The sequence below is a fragment of the Tachyglossus aculeatus genome, unplaced genomic scaffold (genome assembly GCF_015852505.1).
Source record: "Tachyglossus aculeatus isolate mTacAcu1 unplaced genomic scaffold, mTacAcu1.pri scaffold_124_arrow_ctg1, whole genome shotgun sequence".
Classification (NCBI taxonomy): Eukaryota; Metazoa; Chordata; class Mammalia; order Monotremata; family Tachyglossidae; genus Tachyglossus; species Tachyglossus aculeatus.
The window spans coordinates 426,894-443,132 of NW_024044853.1; the positions used below are offsets into that span (position 1 = coordinate 426,894).

The following is a 16,239-nucleotide window of genomic DNA, read 5'->3' on the forward strand; positions in this document are numbered from 1 at the left end:
ATTATTATTATGTGATTCAATGTTTGGTATTTTTGTACTGTTAGGGACCGACCTATTCTCAAGGCCTCTAAAAATACAATGAATTCTCACCTTACCAGAGTGGTTTCAGAGTTATAGTGTGCAAAACCAGGGGACTGACTAAGTGGACCCTTTGGTTTCTCTTCTGGCTATGGAATTGTAGAATTCTCTCATCATATGGTGAGGAGGCAATAGAGAAGGTATTTTTAAACTATACCCTCTTGAGGTTGGACAATGCTATCCCTAGTTTCCTTTGATTTTCCTATGAAGACAACAATGTTTTCCAACTATCAAGAACACTTGCCTCCAAGGAGCCCATATTGTGAAAAAGTGTTATATAACTTTTCTCACGAAATCTACAGAGGTGCAGAGCAACGTTAACCTCGTCCCATCTGTTCAGGTGTGATCACTGAACCCTTCAACAGCAGAATCAAAACCCTTAGCTCCTAATCCAGTGCTTCTGCCATTAACCTATCCTTCCAAACAAACTGTTCCTTGCACTTCCTTGGCTCTACATTGAGCATAATTAAAAGTCAGGTTTTCAGAGGATGCTAAGTTCACCAGATCATAAAACTTGTAATTACACCACAAATAATTATGAGTAATGAACTAGCCCAATTAGAGACTTCCATGGAAAGCAACTGGGAGCTAAAGAATCCTTTAGCAGAATTAATTTCTGATTTCTCTTTCTTCTAACTGCATAAAAACATATTTCCTGGACTCACTCTCTGTTTATCTTAAAAAGGCACCTCAGGCTTTCTTTGCTGTCCATCCTAACTGCTGACATCAGCATTGTTAAGATGCCAACAATCAAGCTTAATTTAAGAAGATTGCAGGAGCTCATGCTTTACAGGCTTAGGCTGACACTATTGGGCTCCGGTGTTTAATCTGTCAGGTAAGAATTTTTTTTTCTTATTAATACTTTGGCTAAAAAAAGAGGATGGAATCAATGAATCAATCAGAGAAGCAGCATGGCCTACTGGATAGAGCAATGGCCTGGAAGTCAGAAGGAACACTTCGATTTTTTTAAGGGATTTATTAAGCACTTACTATGTTACAAGTACTATACTAAGCACTGGGGTAGACACTAGCTAATCAGGTTGAACACAGTCCCTGTCCCACAAGGGGTTCACAGTCTTAATCCCCATTTTACAGATGAGGCACAGGGATGTTAAGTGACTTATCCAAGGCCACATAGCAGACAAGTGGTGAAGCCAGGTTTTGAACTCAGGAACTTCTGACTCCTGGCTTGCTCTATCCACTAAACCGCAGTGCTCCTCTAGGACCTGAGTTATAATCCTGGCTCTACCACCTGTCTGCTGTGTGACTTTGGGCAAAACAGTTAACTTCTCTATGCCTCTGTTACCTCATATGTAAAAGGAGGATTGAGACTGTGAGCACTACCTAGGACAGGGATTATGTCCCACGTAATTATCTTATATCAATCCCAGTGCTTACTACCAGGTCTGGCATACAGTAAGCACTTAATAAATACCATAATTAAAAATCAACCAATCATGTTCATTGAGTGCTGACTGTGTGCAAAGCACTTTACTAAGTACTTGGGAGAGTACAATATTGTAGGGTTGACTGATATGGTCCCTGTCCATTAGGAGCATACCTTCAATCATTTCTTTTCCAAGTTCTACTTAGGATTCTACTTACAATAGGACAGAAAATAAAGGAAAAAATATAGTTAATGAGATCAGTTTTTACAAGACTAGAAAATTTGGTCAAGTTCTCAAAGAAGAGGTAGTGAAATTCGTGGCATTAAATTGACCTTTTGTGAATTAGTAATGGCTGGAGAGATTTCTGGGAAGGCTTTTCCATATACAAAATCAATCAATTGCATTTATTGCATTCTTACTGTGCTCAGAGCATTGTACTAAGTGTTTGATAAAGACAAAGTCTTCGGTAACACACTTAAGATTAAACCTGTCAGTCAAGAGAGAAATAAACTATATAGGGAGCCATAGGTGGGAGCCCAGGAGAAGAAATTTTCCATCTTGAAAGGCCAGTTAGCTTTTATTTCTTTTCACTAGACAAAGTCACAGCAACTTCAGTGTTAATTTCTTAACCATGCTTTGAGTCAGCTAACTAGCTTAGCTAGCTATTCTTTTTTAGTTATTTTTTCTTCTATTAAGAAAGGAGATTCAGGATGTCACGAAATCTAGCACAGAAAATGAATCACTTAATAATGAATATTTGAAATTTCCAAAATTGATCAGCCCAGTTTCAGGTTGAAATCATTTAGAGTTGAAAAATGTAAAATTTAACAATAACGAATAGCTTGTATCCTATTCCTGTAAGGTAGACAACAATCTAGAAGTCATAGATTAGATGTTGTATTAGAGAGTCCTCTCTCTGGTTTTAGCATAAAGTACTGAACAACTGGGGGAAATAGGAATCATAAATGAATGATGAAATCCCTAGAATTATCAGATTAAACTGGTGTAAATTTTATAGTATACTTCAATTTTAAATATCATTTCTCATTTTTAGAAATGGAAATATGTGAGGCCTTTGCTACATCTCGGTCATAGAGATTTTGCTGTATTAATAAAATACAGTCCACTTACTGCTTTCTGTTCAGCATTGTTTAAGCACTGTATATGTTGCTAATTGTATCAGCCTACCAGATCCCAATATGTGAAGTATACAGGAGCAGTGCCAGTAGGTCAGTCTATCATATTTCTTGGATGCTTACTGTGTGAAGAGCACTGTACTAAGCGTTTGAGAGAGTACATTATAACAATAAACAGATACATTTCCTTCCTTCAACGAGCTTAGTGTCTAGCGGTGCTATAGTCTATAATTCCTGGAGCTTTGTCCAATGAAGAAAAATGAACCTCGACCCTTTCCTCTCCATCCAAACCACTACCCTGCTCGTTCAAGGTCTCATCCTATCCCGTCTGGACTACTGCATCAGCCTTCTCTCTGATCTCCCATTCTCGTGTCTCTCCCCACTTCAGTCCATACTTCATGCTGCTGCCCGGATTGTCTTTGTCCAGTAACGCTCTGGGCATGTTACTCCCCTCCTCAAAAATCTCCAGTGGCTACTAATCAATCTGCGCATCAGGCAGAAACTCCTCACCCTCGGCTTCAAGGCTCTCCATCACCTCGCCCCCTCCTACCTCACCTCCCTTCTCTCCTTCTACAGCCCAGCCCGCACCCTCTGCTCCTCTGCCACTAATCTCCCCACCGTGCCTCGTTCTCACCTGTCCCGCCGTCGACCCATGGCCCACGTCATCCCCCGGGCCTGGAATGCCCTCCCTCTGCCCATCCGCCAAGTTAGCTCTCTTCCTCCCTTCAAGGCCCTACTGAGAGCTCACCTCCTCCAGGAGACCTTCCCAGACTGAGCCCCTCCCTTCCTCTCCCCCTCGCCGCCCTCTCCATCGCCCCATCTTACCTCCTTTCCTTCCCCACAGCACCTGTATATATGTATATATGTTTGTATATATTTATTACTCTATTTATTTATTTTACTTGTAAATATTCATTCTATTTATTTTATTTTGTTAATATGTTTGGTTTTCTTCTCTGTCTCCCTCTTTCAGACTGTGAGCCCACTGTTGGGTAGGGACTGTCTCTATATATTGCCAACTTGTACTTCCCAAGCGCTTAATACAGTGCTCTGCACACAGTAAGCACTCAATAAATACGATTGATTGACTGATTGATTGAACCTGATTCTGCCATGAGGGTGGTAGAAAAAATGAGTATTTTAGAGCGACACCTAAGAAGACATTCCATAAACAGGTGAGGCAGGGCTTGCAATTTCTGCCCTGTGCCTGTGCCAGGACATTATGTGATTAGCGTTTGGCACATTAGCAGGGAAAGACATTTGGGAGTATGGCTGGGAGAGGCAGAGGGCACTTGTTACCAGTGATCCTTGCCCCACTTCCTCCCCTCACCCTGAATGGACTTCTTAATGTGTCTCAGAAAGGTGACCTGGGAAAGAGTAGAGGACATGGCAACACCCTATGTGATTATACAGGAGTGATTCTGTGCTTGAACAGGTGGTAGTAATAGTAGGAGAAGGGGTATTAAATGAGCAAACACTCATTGTACTATCTGTACATATATGTAATTTATTCATTTGTCTATTTATTTATTTATATTAATGTCGGTCTCCCCCTCTAAACTTAGAGCTCATCATGTGCAGGAATGTGCCTGTTTTGCTGTTATATTGTACTAAACCAAGCACTTAGTACAGTGATTTGCACACATTAAGCGCCCAATAAATACAATCTAGTGAATGAATGAATTGTACTAAGTGTTTAAGGGGTTCAAAACAAAGAAGTTACCCGTTCCCAACCCAATATATAATCAATCGTATGTTGAGTCCTATTACTCCCGATCGAGAAGCCCAGAACTATGTGAATTCACTCAAGCATATTTCATTCAATCGTATTTATTGTGTGCTTATTGTGTGCATGACACTATACTAAGCTCTTGGGGGAGTACAACCTAGCAATGAACAGACACATTCTCTGCCCATATCGAGTTTACAGCCTAGAGGAGAAGTGGCCCTCTGTGGTTTTAAGCAAAGGGAAGGATACATAATCTTACCCCATTGTAAGCAACTTGAGGAGTGGTATGTATCTTTCAATTTTTCTAAGGCCTAGACTTAGTGCTCATTCATTCATTCAATCGTATTTATTGAGCACTTACTGTATATAGCGCACTGTACTAAGCACTTGGAAAGTACAATTTGACAACAGATAGAAACAATTGCTACCCAACAAGCGGCTCACAGTCTAGAAGAGAGAAGACAGATGACAAAACAAAGCAAGTAGACAGGCATCAATAGCATTAAAATAGATAGAATTATACATATATATCTCATTAATAAAATAAATAGAATAATAAATATGTCCATATATGCACAAGTGAGAGTGGGTAGAACAGAGGAAAAGGGGGGATTAGTCTGGGAAGGCCTCCTGGAAGAGGTGAGCTTTCAGTAGAACTTTGAAGGGGGAAAGAGAGCTAGTTTGTTAGACGTGTTTTGGGTTGTCATTCCAGTCCAGAGGTAGGACGTAGGCCAGGGGCCAACGACAGAACAGGTGAGAACACTCATTTGCACAGTGAGGAGGTTAGCAGCAGAGGAGCAGAGTGTGCAGGCTGGACTGGAGAAGGAGAGAAGGGAAGTGAGGTTGGAGGGGGCAAGGTGATGGAGCGCTTTGAAGCCAATAGTGATAAGTTTTTGTTTCATACGAAGGATGATAGGCAACCACTGGAGGTTTTTTGAGGAGGGGGGTGACATGTCCAGAGCATTTCTGTAGAAAGATAATCCAGTGCTCAATAACACTGCTTCTGATTTTGTGAACATGGTGCATTTCCAGATCCTGTTAACTGTACATGGTTGCATTTGTGGTGGTAATTGTGATGATACTGGGTCCTCCGTCCCTTCTCCCCTTCAGCTTTAAATTTCCCAGCTACCAGATCCTTTGGCATCTCCAAGGATCAGGCAGGGGGCCAGGATGGTTTTCTGGACTTGTTACAACACCAGAGGAACTGTCAATCAGTTGATCAATCAGTGGTGTTTATTGACTGCTTACTGTGTACAGAGTACAGTACCAAGAGCTTGGACAATACAATTTATTAATAAAGAGAGACAATCCTGCCCACACTCTTAATCTCCACTTTATAGATGAGAGAATTGAGGCACAGTGAAGTTAAGTGACTTGCCCAAGATCACACAGCAGACATGTGGCAGCATGAGGATTAGAACCTAGGTCCTAGAGAACAGGCCTGTGCTCTAACCATTATACCACACTGCCTACTATCTAGATTGCTGTATAGATTGAGGGTGCATGTATTTGTGTACCTGGGAGAAGCTGAACTGTTTTAGAGAGAACAATAAGGAGATGGGTGGTGATAGCTTTCACTTTTGCTTTCAAGGATTTTATCAAGAGGCTTCTCTGAGCCTCAGGTACCTCATCTGCAAAATGGGGATTAAGACTGTGAATCCCATTTGGGACATGCAGTGTGTCCATCCGAGTTATCCTGTATTTACCCCAGTGCTTAGTTTAGTGCCTGGCACATAATAAATACATAACAAATGCCAAAAAAATGGTCCAGCAAGACAGCACAGAGAACTCAGTACCTCATTTGAATGTCAGAGCTCGGAGTGGAAGTTAGCTCAGATACTTGGATGATGCACGTACTCCTGTTCCATGACATCAGGATCAAGGAAGAGCTGGGGGGTCATCAAGAACCCAACGATGGTCTGCCCCCATACCAGAGACACTAGACCTACTGGGACCCTGCTCTGGAGGAAAGTCAAGAATCCTGTAGGTGGTCCTCTCAGGAAAAAGGTAAAGGACCATAGGCCCTCAGTAAAGAACATGTGAGCTGAATGCCAGTGTGTTTGAGTGAGCCTCAGAGATTATTCAGCCAATAGGAAGCTTCCCTCAGGAATTTGGCTGGGAATACAGCATAGTCTAGTGGGAAGAGTCTGAGCCTGGAAATGGACAGATCCAGGAGATTCAGAGATTGCTCCCAACTGCCATTCCCATTCCTCACCTTCTCCTTCCCCTCTCCCACCCAGCTCTTTCTCTCCCTTTCCTCCACCACCACCCCTTCCCCTCACCCCGTACCCAGGATCACTCTGTACCAGCGCCAACCCTCACCTCCTCCCTCCCAGACCCCTACCTCCACCCCTCCCCGCTTCCACCCCATCCCAGGTCTCCTTTCTCATCGCCACCCCTCTTCCCACTCTCCCTGCCCAGGCCCCCACCAACTCATCCCAATCCAAACCCTCCCCACCCCTCGCACCCTTCCGCCTCCCTCATCTCCCTCTACAGCTGCTGCCAAGTGTGGCCTCTGGAACCCACGCTCCATTACAGGTAAGTTCCCTTTCATCCTGGACCTATTCCTTTCCAGCTCTCTACTCCTCTTCGACCTAACTGAAACATGGCTGTCTCTGGACGACACGGTCTCTTCTGCTGCTCTCTCCAGTGGAGGCCTCTTCTTCTCCCACTCCCCCAGACTCACCCGAAAAGGAGGAGGTGTCAGTTTCCTTATTGCCCCTCAATGTTGCTTTCACACTATCCCTCCTCCTCCTTCCCTTTCCTTCCCTTCCTTTGAAGCCCACATTAATCACCTCTACCACACCCTCCGGATTCTTGTAGCCATCATCTACCACTCCTGCCAGCCCCACCTCCAACTTCTTTAACGATTTTGACACCTTCCTTCCTTCCTTCACCTTCCTTCTCTCCTTTTCATTGCCCACTCTGATCCTCGGAGATTCAACATACACATGGATATCCCAGATGACTCCTCTGCCACCCACCTTCTGTCTCTCCTTTATGCTGCCAACCTCCTGCTCCACCACACCTTGCCCACTCAACAACTTGGTCACAGCCTCGACCTCATCATCTCCTACCACTGCACTTTCTCCACCCTCAGCAACACGGAAATCCATCTCTCTGATCATAACCCTTTCCCTGCCTGCTCACTCACACTCGTCTCCCCTGTAAATCTATATTACTACCTCACAGAGACCTCCGCTTTCTCGACTCCATCCATCTTTCTGAGGGCCTCACACCCCACCTCGCCTCCGTTTCCTCTCTACCCAATCTTGATGATCAGATTACTGCTCTCAACTCCAACCTCTCTACTCAGCTCGACTCACTCGCTCCCCTTTCCCTTCGCCACTCTCGTACCACTAACCCACAGCCCTGGATCACAGCCACTGTCTGCCTCCTTTGCTCTTATGCTTGAGCTGCTGAACACTGCTGGCAAAAGTCTAAACACCAAGCCAGCCTCGTTCAATTCAAGTTTATCATTTCCTGCCTTACCTCTGACCTCTCCTCTGCCAGACAAAGCTATTTCTCCTCCCTTATTGACACCCATGCCCATCATCCAGGTCATTCAGTACATTTAACTCCCTTCTCAGGCCCCCTCTTGCTCCCCCTCCTCCTTCCCTCATCCCCAAAGATCTGGCCTCCTCCTTCATTAGTAAAATTAACTCCATCAGTTCTGAGCTCTCCAAAGTCACTCCTCCCCCTTCTCCAACCCCCCGGCTCTCAGCCCTCTCCACTACTCTCCCATCCTTCCCAGCAGTATCCTCAGATGAGATTTCCTCCCTCCTCTCAAGTGCTACTCCGGCCACCTGTGCATCTGACCCTATTCCCTCTCATCTTATGAAATCTCTCGCCCCATCCCTCCTCCCCTCCTTAACTTCAATCTTCAACCTCTCATTCTCCACTGGTTCCTTCCCTTCTGCCTTCAAACATGCCCACGTCTCCCCCATCCTAAAATAAACCCATCTTTACCCCACCTCCCCTTCTAGTTATCGCCCTATCTCCCTCCTACGATTCCTTTCCAAACTCCTTGAATGAATCGTCTACACCTGCTGTCTCGAATTCCTCAACGCCAACTCTCTCCTCGACCCCCTCCAATCTGGCTTCCGTCCCATAGATTCCACTGAAACTGCCCTCATAAAGGTCACCAATGACCTCCTGCTTGCCAAATCCAACGGCCCCTACTCTATCCTAATCCTCCTCGACCTCTCAGCTCCCTTCGACACTGTGGACCACCCCCTTATCCTCAACATGCTATCCAACCTTGGCTTCACAGACTCTGTCCTCTCCTGGTTCTCCTCTTATCTCTCTGGCTGTTCATTCTCAGTCTCTTTTCGGGCTCCTCCTCCCCTCCTATCCCTTTACTGTAGGGGTTCCTCAAGGGTCAGTTCATGATCCCCTTCTGTTCTCTATCTACACTCATTCCCTTGGTGAACTCATTTGCTCCCACGGCTTCAACTACCATCTCTACACTGATCTACATCTCAGTTCGGTCTCTCTCTCCCTCCCTTCAGGCTCATGTCTCCTCCTGCCTTCAAGACATTCCATCTGGATGTTTGCCCGCCATCTAAAACTCAATACGTCCAAGACTGAACTCCTTATCTTCTCTCGCAAACCCTGCCCTCTCCCTGACTTTCCCATCACTGTTGATGGCACTACCATCCTTCGATCTCACAAGCCCGCAATCTTGGTGTCATCCTCGACTCTGCTCTCTCGTTCACCCCTCACATCTAATCCGTCAACAAAAACTGCTGGTCTCACCTCCGCAACATAGCCAAGATCTGCCCTTTCCTCTCCATCCAATCCGCTACTGTGCTGGTTCAATCTCTCATCCTATCCCAACTTGATTACTGCATCAGCCTCCTCTCTGATCTCCCATCCTCCTGTCTCTCCCCACTTTAATCTATACTTCGCACTGCTGCCCAGATCATCTTTGTGCAGAAATGCTCTGGACATGTTACTCCCCTTCTCAAAAATCTCCAGTGGCTACCAGTCAACCTACGCATCAGGCAAAAACTCCTCACTCTCGGTTTCAAGGCTCTCCATCACCTAGGCTCCTCCTACCTCACCTCCCTTCTTTCTTGTACAGCCCAGCCCGCACCCTCTGCTCCTCTGCCGCTAACATCCTCACTCTGCCTCGTTCTCGCTTGTCCCGCCATCAACCCCTGGCCCACGCTCCCCCTATTGCCTGGAATGCCCTCCCTCTGCACATCTGCCAAGCTAGCTCTCTTCCTCCCTTCAAAGCCCTACTGAGAGCTCACCTCCTCCAGGAGGCCTTCTCAGACTGAACCCCCTCCTTCATCTCTCCCTCTCCTTCCCCCCGCCCTACCTCCTCCCCCTCCCCACAGCACCTGTATATATGTTTGTACAGATTTATTACTCTATTTGTTGTACTTGTACATATTTACTATTCTATTTATTCTATTTTGTTAATACATTTTGTTTTGTTGTCTGTCTCCCCCTTCTAGACTGTGAGCCCGTTGTTGGGTAGGGACCATCTCTATATGTTGCCAACTTGTACTTTCCAAGCGCTTAGTACAGTGCTCTGCAAAGAGTAAGCGCTCAATAAATATGACTGACTGAATGAATGAATTCAGTCTCCAGTTCTGACAGTGGCCTGCTATGTGAATTTGGGGAAGCTGCATAGCTTCTCTATTCCTTAGATACCTCAGCTATAAAGTGGGGAGTAGATAGCTAGTTCTGCCTTCCCCTTAGATAATGGATCTTGTTTGGAACAGAGGCTGTCTGATCTGATTATCTTGTAGCTATGCCAGCACTTAGAGTAAGTGATTAATAAATGCTACAATAATTATTATGCTACCCTCGTTGTGTGGTGTGTGTGTGTGTGTGTGTGTGTGTGTGTGTGTGTGTGTATGTGCATATGTATGAGAGAGAACGAGAGAGAGAGGAGAGTTGAGGTACCTGCTTTTGGAACATTCCCATGATTACATAACTTTGAAGCCTCCAGCTCTCTTTGATTCAAGTTCCTTGTGATGACTTACCTGGAAATGCTGGGAAAAATCCATGGCTATGTGATGTGAGTCTCACAAGGGGCTCACAAACTGTTCATTAGAAATCCATCTTTGGCCACTTCATATTCGTATTTGCAATAACTCTGCCTTCTCTTCAAATCACTGACACTACTTATCCCCATGACTCCCTTTGTCACTGCACCCAACAACTATTCCAGATGTTAAATTCCCTCCTGAAGTCTCAGTGTTCCAACACTCTCAATGACCTTGTCAACTACTTTGTTGTCAAAATTGAAACCATCAGGAATGAGAAGCAGCATGGCTTAGTGGAAAGACCGTGGACTTGGGAGTCAGAAGGCATGGATTCTAATCTCAACTCTGGCACTTGTCTGCTGTGTGACCTTGGGTAAGTCATTTAACTTCTCTGTGCATCAGTTCCCTCATCTGTAAAATACGGATTAAGACTGTGAGCCCCATGTGGGACAACCTGATTACCTTGTATCTACCTCAGCACTTAGAACAGTGCTTGGCACATATGGCTAAGTGGAAAGAGCCCAGGTTTGGGAGCCAGAGGACGTGGGTTCTAATTCTTCCTCCGCCACTTGTCTGCTGTGTGACCTTGGGCAAGGCACTTAACTTCTCTGTGCCTCAGTTACCTCATCTGTGAAATGAAGATTAAGACTATGAGCCTCACATGGGAGAACCTGATGACCTTGTATACATTTATTCATTCAACCGTATTTATCAGTGCTTAGAACAGTGCTTTGCACATAGTAAGCGCTTAATATATGCTATTAGTAGTAGTAGTAGTAGTAGTAGTAGTAGTAGTAGTAGTAGTAGTAGTAGTAAGCACTTAACAAATACCATTATTATTATTATTATTAACATTGAATTCCCAAAATATCTCTATCATCTTCCCAACTCTCTTTAACCCCATTTCCACTTACAAAATTAAGTAGAGGAAAGGGTATGATTAGAAATGTCCTGCTCCTACGCATTCCTAGTAACTTTCAGAGACTCCCTGCTCTAATCTCCAGGACTGATTTAAATGAAATTATACTTTTACTTCTGCATTTCACAAGGTTCAGAAATAAAATAAAAATACATGTGAAATAAATACATGCGATCTTCAGAACTCCTTGTAATATGGAATTAAAGAATAAAGGCTAAAGTCAACAATAGCTAATCTTGCCTCAGATGGGTAGGAAATAGACCTGGAATAAGGACAGCAGGTAGGGAAATGTTCTGTATGGTCCTTTCTTATTCTCCTTTTTTAAAAATAGCATTTGTTAAGCGCTTACTATGTGTCAAATACTGTTCTAATTTCTGGGGTAGGTACAAGTTAATTAAGTCGGACACAGTCCCTGTCCATATGGGGCTCACAGTCTAAGTAGGAGGGAGAACAGTTTTTCTCATTGTACAGCTGGGGAATCTGATGGAAAGAGAAGTGAACTGACTTGCCCAAGGTCATACAGCAGACAACTGGCAGTGCTGGAATTTGAATCCAGGTCTTTCTGACTCCCAGGCTTTTGATTTTCTTACTAGGCCACACTTCTCCCTACTACGTCAAATTCCTTCTCTTCTGCTGAACAACTATTAGCTGGCTTGGTAGGTTTGCCTAAAGGTTCGGGTGCAGATTTTACCTTTCAAGAAGAGGGGATCTCGTTCACCTTCTTCTTGATGGGTTACCTGTCTTGATAAGGTGGACAGAGGGATATTGGTACCACACCTGCTATATGATTTATGGAATACCTGTTGGAAGGATTTGCTGAAATTTCACAAGTGAGCTCAATTCATTAATTCATTCATTTAATCATATTTATTGAGCGCTTACTATGGGTAGAGCACTGTATTAAGTGCTTGGGAAGTAAAGGTCGGCAACATATAGAGACGGTCCCTACCCAACAATGGGCTTACTGTCTAGGAGAGACAGACAACATAACAAAACATGTAGACAAGTGTCAAAATCGTCAGAACAAACAGATTTAAAGCTATATGCACGTCATTAACAAAATGAATAGAATAGTAAATATGTACAAGTAAAATAGAGTAATAGATCTGCACAAATATATACAAATGCTGTGGGGAGGGGAAGGAGGTAGGGCAGGAGGGATGGAGAGGAGGAGAGGAAAAAGGGGGCTCAGTCTGGGAAGGCCTCCTGAAGGAGGTGAGCTCTCAGTAGGGTTTTTAAGGGAGGAAGAGAGCTAGCTTGGTGGATGTGTGGAGGAGGGCATTCCAGGCCAGGGGAAGGACGTGGGCCAGGGGTCGATGGTGGAACGGGCGAGAATGAGGCACAGTGAGGACGTTAGAGGCAGAGGAGCGGAGGGTGTGGGCTGGGCTGTAGAAGAAGAGAAGGGAGGTGAGTTAGGAGGGAGCGAGGTGATGGAGACCCTTGAAACCAAGAGTGAGGAGTTTTTGCTTGATTCGTAGGTTGACAGGCAACCACTGGAGATTTTTGAGGAGGGGAGTGACATGCCCAAAACGTTTCTGTACAAAGATAATCCAGGCAGCTGAGTGAAGTATAGACTGAAGTGTGGAGAGACAGGAGGATGGGAGATCAGAGAGGAGGCTGATGCCATAAACCAGTCGGGATAGGATGAGAGATCGAATCAGCAAGGTAGCAGTTTGGATGGAGAGGAAAGGGCGGATCCTGGTGATGTTGTGGAGGTGAGACTGGCAGGTAAGGGCAAACAGTGGCCCCTTGTCCTGGTTTTTTATGGTATTTGTTCAACACTTGCCATGAGCCAGGCACTGTACTAAGCACTAGAGTAGACACAAGCTAATCATTTGGACATTGTCTTACAGTCTTAATCACATGGGGCTCACAGTCTTAATCCACATTTTACAGATGAAGTAACTGAGGCACAGAGAAGTGAAGTGACTTGCCCAAGTTCACACAGCAGCAAATGGCAGGTGGGATTAGAAACCAGGTCCTTCTGACTTCCAGGTCCATACTCTAAGCACTAGGTCATAATGATTCTCCTGGGAAAAGGGAGGCAAGTTAGAGAAGCTGGGTGAGGAGATAAAAGGGAGTAGGCAAAATATTGCTTTGATATATTCCTCTGGAGACTCTGTGATATAATTAGATTAAACTCAGATGTAGACAAGATCCCATTTCAGTCATTTATTCTTTGAACTATAGTATAACTTGAGAGTTCTGGACTGCCATAATAGCATTCAATGGAGATAGTCCTGTAGGAGATAAAGTACTACAGGAGATCCTGAAAATGGTGTTTAAAGTCCCATAGAATAAGGAAATACATTTTCTTAGCATAATGCTAATTAGATGAAAATGTCTATGAAAATGTTTATTTTTCACAGTAACATATAATGGAAAATATTAATCTGTTAAGTTGAAGACTACAAGAATATGGACATTTTGTAGATGCATTCAAAGACTACATTTGTTTCTTTGAAGATGAGTCAGAAATGTTTCCACTATTTAAAAGCATTTCTTTCAGGATTTGGCGTTCAAAGGAAATTTGTTCTGTCCTGTCAATGTTCTAAACATTTGTATTATGCATTGTTTTTCAATCCCTGTATAGTCATGTTTGTGGGACAGTTGCAATTGTACATGACTGTTGACCATGCATTTCCAGACTAACTACTTGTTAATATTTCTCTCTCCTCATCTCCCTTTGCATATAGATCCCAAAAGATTTTAATAATTATGTTCCTTATTCATCAGTTGTATTTAATGAATGCATACTATGTGCAGAACACTGTACTTGGGAGAGTCCAGTACAATGGAATTGGCAGGCATGCCCTGCCCACAATGGGCTTAGAGTTTAGAGAGGGAAACAGACATTAATATAAAAAATATATAACAAAGATATGTACAAAAGTGCTGTGCGTTTGAGGATGGAGTGAATATCAAATGTCAAAGGTCACAGATCCAAGTGCATAGATGATGCAGAAGGGAAAATGATCCAGGGGAAAGAGAACTTAATTGGGAGAGGCTTATTAAATGTTTATTAATTGTCAAACACCATGTAAAGTGCTGGTCTAGAAATGGTGGATATGTTAGGGAAATCAGAAATCATGTACTTCTTGCTGTAGTTTCCTAGCTCTTGATGTCTCTTAAAGATTAATAATAATAATAATGATTATGGTATTTGTTAAGCACTTACTATGTGCTAAGCACTGCTCTAAACTCTGGGGTAGATACCGGGTAATCAGGTTGTCCCACGTGGTGCTGACAGTCTTAATTCCCATTTTACAGATGAGGTAACTGAGACACAGAGAAGTTAAATGCCTTGTCCAAGATCACACAGCAGGCAAGTGGCAGAACCAGGATAAGAACCCACATCCTCTGACTCCTAAGCTCATGCTCTTTTCACTAAGCCACGTGCTTCTAACTATTAAGATAAAGTATTCCTAGGTTAACACTATTTTATTAACCAAATATATTCATTGTGACACTCTCCCATCTAGAAACTTTGTCAGTGTAGCCTTCACTTCCGTGTTCCTCAGGCTATAGAATAGAGGGTTAAGCATAGGGATGACAAGACTGTAAAACACAGAAACCTCCTAATAGTACTTCCAGAAATCCCCTATCCTAGGCTGTCAGAGGTACATGAAGAATAATGCACTACAGAAGATGGTGACTACTTTGAGGTGAGAGGCACAGGTGGAGAAATCTTTGCACCTTTCTTTAAAAGAAGGAATATTCAGGATGGAAACCACGATGCAAACATAGGAGAGATGAGGATGGTCAAAATAGAACTGGAGAGATTTAAGGAAGAGAAAATCAAAAGCTGATTCTTCTTTGCAAGAGTATCAGAACAGGAGAGGGCCAGAAGTGGTGGATCAGCACAGTAGAAATGATAAATGATGTTGGAATCACAGAAGGAGAGCTGGAAAGTCAGGACAGTCTGGATCACAGAGTACAGGAATCCATAGGTGTAAACTTCAATCACCAGCTCTTTACAAAACCTCTTGGTCATAAAAGCCGTGTAAATCAGGGATTTACAGATGACCATGTAGCGGCCATAGGCCATGGTAGCCAATAGGAAACACTCTGTAGTGGAGAAAGCACTTGAGAAATACATCTGGAGAAAACATCCAGCCAAGGAAATAAGTTTTTTTCTACTTAAAATGTCTTACAGCATCTTGGGAGCTATAGAGGAAGAGTAGCAGAGATCAATGAATGTCAGGTGGCTGAGGAAATAGTACATAGGAGTGTGAAGTTGGGAGCTGACCTGGATTAAAAGAACCATCATCAGATTTCCTACCAAGATGATGAGAAAAATAACTAAAAACATCACGAAGAGCAGCAGCTGAAGTTCTGGATGATCCGAGTATCCCATGAGGACAAATTCCATCATGGTGGAATAATTTCCTCTGGCCATTTTGTTTTGAAATGTTCCTTTAGTGTAATAAGAACAAAAACTTACGATAATATATTCATCAAGATGAGATAATTGCTTTCTCACTGCCTCAGCAAGAACATAATAATAATAATGGTAGTATTTGTTATGAGTTTACTACATGACAAGCACTGTACTAAGCAATTCAAGGGAATTGAATTGGGCACAGTCCCTGTCCCACATAAGGCTCAAAGTCTTAATCCCAATTTTTCAGATGAAATAACTGAGGCACAGAGAAATAAAGCGACTTGCCCAAGTTCACAGAGCCGACAAGTGGCTGACCGGGATTAGAAGCCAGGTCCTTCTGACTCCCAGGCATGTTCTCTATCCTCTAGGACCGCTGCTTCTTTACTTACTACTCACTTATTCATCATCCCTCACTCTCACCTCAGCACAACACGAACCCCTTACTCATGCCCTCCCTCCTGCATGGAGCTTCTTCCCGATCCATATCTGACAGTTTACCACTTTCTCCATTTTTAATGCCCTACTAAAATCACATCTCCAGGAACCTTCCTAGGCTAAACTCGCATACCACCACCCTATTTTTCCTTTCTACTGTCTCTGCCA

At 43.7% G+C, this 16,239-nt stretch overlaps 1 pseudogene; it reads right to left on the reverse strand.

The window, feature by feature from the left end:
• Positions 1 to 11,896: 11,896 nt before the first annotated feature.
• On the reverse strand, positions 11,897 to 15,627 carry LOC119922789 (annotated as a pseudogene).
• Positions 15,628 to 16,239: the final 612 nt, after the last annotated feature.